Here is a 6,687-nt window from a genome sequence, read left to right on the forward strand (position 1 = left end):
TTTTTTTTTTGCCATCCTCTGACTAGATCCATTTGTCCTGTGTCCCTTTTAGCTGCTGACTGCTGCTTTGCCCTTTTGAACCCTCATATTATATACTTCAGTACATGTGTCTCATTGTCCCTGACTGTAGACCACATGCCCTGCTCTGCACTCTAGTGATTGCCCCCTTAGTTTTGTTTGTCCATCTGCCTAATTTCAGACCTTCTCTGCCAGTGAGAGCCCTCTGATAAATAAATAACCACCAACCTGCTGTTGCATTTTCTAATTGCCTTATCATCATTATTTATAAGGGAGCAAGTTTGTCTACACCAGATGTGCCATCCACTCTAGAGTGGCTCTGTTGCCCACTGGTCGAAAGGTTGAAAGCAGTTAAAGTATCTGGCCTCTGATTAGTTCATCTCTTTCACTTTTGAGTGGGAAATGGAGTTGGAGAGTGGGTAGAGAATTACAAAGGTCACCTGGACTAAACTTCTTGTTAAAGTGACCTTAAACAAACAAATGAAATGTAAACAAACTAATGAAATTTGCAAAAAAGAAAGAGACTGATCTCTGAAATGCTCTTAGTAGGATGTCCCTGGAGGAATATTTGCATGGATAAGCATGATGTCCCTGGAGCAATATTTACATGGATCAGATTGGCTCCCTGGAGAAAGTCACTTGCAACTGTCTTCAGTATAAAATGGAGATATTTTACATTCTAATCTTTTGTGAAGTGATCCTGTGAAGATCACTTGGAAACCTCATGTATTCTGCGACATAGTTTTTTCTTCTCCAACATGAGAAGAAATTTTGAGCAACTCTTGACAGCTCCTCTCTATGTAGTTCTTTAATTTCTTGTGTCCTTGACATTATTTAGTAAACATTGACACTAGTTAAGAGCTCTGATCTATGTAAGTCTAATTTGACAATGTGATGTGTATTAGCTCAGGATTTGGGGCTCTAGTGTGGGAATGCCTGGATATGAATGCTTGTTTCCCCAGTCTGTATATATGGGCTTTGTATAAGCTACCTAACATATCAATGATTAATTTTTCTATCCAATAAAATGGAGATTAGGAATAGTTTGTGTTTTGAATTAATGCATGCAAAATGGAGAACAGTTTCTTGTGCACAGTAAACTTGAATGTAATGTTAGACATTTTATTATGGTTTAGTTCAAAAACAGGACCACAGTAATAACCAACATTCATCATATACTTAGGGTGCACCAGGAGCTTATTCAAGCAATTTAAAATAATTATTCTCTTCTAATTTTTACAATTAACCTGAGTAATATAAATATTACCAGAAGGGAAAGAGACACGTGTACCCCAATGTTCATCACAGCACTGTTTATAATAGCCAGGACATTGAAGCAACCTAGATGTCCATCAGCAGATGAATGGATAAGAAAGCTGTGGTACATATACACAATGGAGTATTACTCAGCCATTAAAAAGAATACATTTGAATCAGTTCTAATGAGGTGGATGAAACTGGAGCCTATTATACAGAGTGAAGTAAGCCAGAAGGAAAAACACCAATACAGTATACTAATGCATATATATGGAATTTAAAAAGATGGTAACAATAACCCTGTGTACGAGACAGCAAAAGAGACACTGATGTATAGAACAGTCTTATGGACTCTGTTGCAGAGGGAGAGGGTGGGAAGATTTGGGAGAATGGCATTGAAACATGTATAATATCATGTATGAAACGAGTTGCCAGTCCAGGTTCGATGCACGATACTGGATGCTTGGGGCTAGTGCATTGGGACGACCCAGAGGGATGGTATGGGGAGGGAGGAGGGAGGAGGGTTCAGGATGGGGAACACATGTATACCTGTGGTGGATTCATTTTGATATTTGGCAAAACTAATACAATTTGTAAAGTTTAAAAATAAAATAAAATTTAATAAAAAAAAAAAGAAGAATTTCCAGAAATGGTGATAAGGAGAATAAGACTAGAGTTTTCACTTTGTCCTTCTGAAGCGTGTATAAGGCATAACCCCATGTTACCCCCTACCCCCAAATTGAATGTCACCAGGCCCTTGATACTCAAAATGTTATCTGCAGCATTGGCACCACCTGGGGTCTTGTTAGAAATGCAGACTTTCCTACTTGATCAAAGACCTACTGATTCAGAATCTGCATTCTAACAAGATCCCTAGAGTGATGTATGCTGCTGCTGCTGCTAAGTGGCTTCAGTGGTGTCTGACTCTGTACGACCCCATAGATGGCAGCCCATCAGGCTCCCCCGTCCCTGGGATCCTCCAGGCAAGAACACTGGAGTGGGTTGCCATTTCCTTCTCCAATGCATGAAAGTGAAAAGTGAAAGTGAAGTCTCTCAGTCGTGTCCGACTCTTCACAACCCCATGGACTGCAGCCCACCAGGCTCCTCCGTCCATGGGATTTTCCAGGCAAGAGAACTCGAGTGGGGTGCCATTGCCTTCTCCAGAGTGATGTATACAACTGTTCAAATTTGAGAACCCCATTTTAGCCAGTTTTAAATGTCTCTTTACCATGCCTTTTTTCCCCCAAGTATATTTGCCATGGTTTTAAAATAAATATATTTTAAATTGCTATAGATTTTCATGGAGACTTGTGATTAAATTTTCATCTATAATATGAGTCATTTCACTCGTGTTCAGTGCCAGTGCCAAGGAAGAAGAATGTAAGACAGAAAATTAAGGTGAAGCTTTAAGCAGAAGAAAAAGTTCCTTAATTGAAATGACTTTCTCCTGATAGTTCTACTGTTCAAACCACATTAAAAAGAAGACAGCATTACATAGGATTGAAGTTCATGAACAGTTTTCAATAGAAATAAGTCTGACATTTCTACAGTTTACAGTTTCTTTCACCTGTGTCCCTGTAAAATGACATCAGATATGAAACATAAGTACTTGAAAATTATCCAAAGTCACTGATTTTAGGGAGAGTAATTTAGCTCAGATTTTGATCCAATGTCTTTCTTGTTCTATCCTTTGATTTATTAAAGATTTTGTAAAAGTTTTATTATATACTTTTTATGGTTCAGATTTAATTGGAAAAAATTGTTCTCACAGTATCCCTATTGATTTGAATACCTGGATAACCCAAAACATTTTTATTTCATAACAACACTAAACTTTCATGAACATGAAATCCATTACTGAAACAATTGCAGATATATTTGTAGCAATACATTTTTACTTTAAAAATTAGTGCAATTCTGCAAAGCATTAAAAAATAAATTAAGGGGTAAAATCTCTTTGATAACCCTTACCTTGTAAAATCAGTATGATAGCTAGTAATCAATCTTAATTCTCAATCTATTCTGGAACATTGAAAACATAGAACAGCTTTAGGGCTGCAGAAATAAATGAAAACAACCCAAAAGAGAAAAGAGGCTATTTATTCAGAACTTGCTATGGCATGGGTATCCGCAACTGTCACTCGCATTTGTCAGAGACTCCAAGGCAGCCAGAAGGGTGGGGAAAAAAAAAAAAAATTAAGGCTTCAAGTATGCTCTGATTGGATGTTATTGACACTGGGTATTTGGAGGAGGGCAACGAGAATCACAACCTAGTATATAATGAATTTAGAAAGCAGATTGATTTCTAGTTGGTCTTGAGTTGGAAGCAGAGGCAGAAATTAGGGAAACTGGCAGTCATTGACTAAATCCTAATTGTCCTGGGCCAGTTACTGAAGACGTTATGGTTTTGCTTCTTGAACTGGCTGATACAGAGGTTGTAGGTCAGAGGTTTATTTTCCTATATTATCTGGCCATTGTCTCTGTATTCAGTTTTTCAGAACAGAATCCAAGTCGTTAACATAAAAGGACTCTAATATCATACCTGCTGCTATTATAGAAATATTTTTTTTTTAATAAATTTAATGTTCTAACTTGGTTTTAGGCTAGTTCTCTCAAATATTAGAAGTCATAACATAATACAATGCAATTTGAATATTTTCATTTGTGTTTAGTGAAATATGAGAATTGTGAGAGAAATAATAAGACAGCCCCTGTTATTGAGGTCATTAGACAATTATTTCTGTATCTTTTGGAGTGCAGAATAAAGAAGCAGTGGGGATTTTACGGAGGAAATTTTTTGTTATGGTACTAGTGACTGAATTTATAGTTATCACTAGTAAAGTAAGAAATCATCAACGCCACCTTGAAAGCAGTTAAAGGACAATTGAGTTAGAAAGATGGGTCAGCATGTGTAACAAGTTCTAGTCTAACCTATTAGACTAACTGGAGAAATGAAACAGTGAAATAATTTTAATTAAGTATTGAAATTAATATTTAATTCATAATTAATGTTCAACTTTTGAACATTTATGTACTCCAAGTTCAGTCTTATTGGCTATTGAGTATTAAAAATAATAAAATCTAGGTAAGTCATCATCAAAATTAGTGTGATAGATATACATTTAGTACTTTTATCTGTATGCAAAAAAAATCTATGATTTAAATATGATAGTGTCTTTTTAGAAACGGATTGTGGCAGCTAAAAATATGTTTCAATGAATTGATGGCTCATTGTGCTACTTTTAAAGGATAATAAGTTTATGCTTCTTATGCATAATATATGTCTCACTTAACTGCTGTTAGGAATACCATCAGAAAATGTATATATTATCAACATGGCTTTCTAGCTTCCACCATTATTTAATTTCATGTGTTAATGTATTAATTAAAAATCATTAAACTGCCCTATGCATAATCTGTTACCAAAGGAAAAACTCATAGTTATTTCATCTTCATTAGTATTAAGGTTTTGGTTATTAAATATTAACAGCACCATAAACTGGACTATTTAGTTTATATACTTCTTAGTTATCAGTGAAACTCAGTAAAGAATAGTAGCATTTTCACTGAAACTTTTAGAGTTCTTCTCTAAAGAAGAATTATGAATCTATGACCAACTAGACAGCATATTAAAAAGCAGAGACATTACTTTACCAACAAAGGTGCATGTTGTTAAAGCTATGGTTTTTCCAGTAGTCATGTATGGATGTGAGAGTTGGACCATAAAGAAAGCTGAGCACCAAAGAATGGATGCTTTTGAACTGTGGTGTTTGAGAAGACTCTTGGGAGTCCCTTGCACTGCAAGGAGATCCAACCAGTCCATCCTAAAGGAGATCAGTCCTTGTATATTCATTGGAAGGACTGATGCTGAAGCTGAAACTCCAATATTTTGGCCACCTGATGCTAAGAACCGACTCATTGGAAAAGACCCTAATGTTGGGAAAGATTGAAGGAAGGAGGAGAAGGGGATGACAGAGGATAAGATGGTTAGATGCCATCACCGATGTGATGGACATGAGTTTGAGTAGGCTCTGGGAGTCAGTGATGGACAGGGAGCCTGGCATGCTGCAGTTCATGGATCACAAACAGTCGGACATGACTGAGGGACTGAATTGAGGTTCCACAAAATTTCCCCAGTTCCTACTTTGGTATTCTGAATTAACAGTTCCAGTAGGATTTTCCAAGTTCTTTCTTGGATGAAAATTTGTACTTGTTATAATGTTTGCTCATATAGGTAGTTAGTGAACTAGGCCAAGATTAGTCAAAATTATTTGCAAAGTGGACAGTCTTAAAGATGTGCCTGAAAGAGATTTATATGTTAAGGAAAAGTAAACAATGCATTTGAACTGGGAAAAAAAAAATACAAGACAGATGCTTTCAAAAGGTTGAACGAGTCATGTGTTATGTGCTAGGCTGTTTTAAATTTATGCTCTCACAATTTATACATAATTTGCTTTTGTTGCTGTTTGATTTTAATGATCTATTTTAAAATTTAACACTCAAAGAGATCTAGCAATTGAGGATGAGCTCTTCCCTGATCCTTGTTTAAAGGATCCTTTTAGTTTGTCTCTTATACCCCTCTGCACACATCTTGAAACCCCCCAGCAAACTGTCTCTTTTCCCAAAACCCTATTACTGCCTTGCTGATTATATCTCTGACAGCTCTTCTCTTTATTTCCCTGACTTTTCCCTTGACTATTTATTCACTTTGACCCCACCCACCTTCAAATCTACCAAAGGCTCTACAGCTAATGCATCTGTAAAACAAAACAAAAAGCATTCTAGAAACTATCTGCTGCTCTGTTCTTAAAACCTAGCTTTTGGATTTTAACTGCAATCATCCCCACAAGTAACGTCCCTACCCAAATACCTACTTTTGCCCTTAAGACACATGCAATACTTTCCTCTAAGTGAATTTTCTTGCTGGTTTCTAAAGGTATTCAGTTTTATTTGAATCCATACATATGCTACAAATCTCCCTTCCCTCAGTTTCAACTGTTAGATGTCTATTTTGAAATTATATTTTAAGGATCCCTTCAAAGTATATGTGTTTGGCCATAATCTTAGGAATGCCAGTATAGGTGATGACATTTCTCAACATCATCGCAGCACTGTTTATAATAGCCAGAACATGGAAGCAACCTAGATGCCCATCAGCAGATGAATGGATAAGAAAGCTGTGGTACATATACACAATGGAGTATTACTCAGCCATTAAAAAGAATACATTTGAATAAGTTCTAATGAGGTGGATGAAACTGGAACCTATTATACAGAGTGAAGTAAGCCAGAAAGAAAAACACCAATACAGTATACTAACGCATATATATGGAATTTAGAAAGATGGTAACAATAACCCTGTGTACGAGACAGCAAAAGAGACACTGATGTATAGATCAGTCTTATGGACTC

The sequence above is a fragment of the Bison bison genome, unplaced genomic scaffold (assembly GCF_000754665.1).
Source record: "Bison bison bison isolate TAMUID 2011002044 unplaced genomic scaffold, Bison_UMD1.0 scf7180017864156, whole genome shotgun sequence".
Lineage (NCBI taxonomy): Eukaryota > Metazoa > Chordata > Mammalia > Artiodactyla > Bovidae > Bison > Bison bison.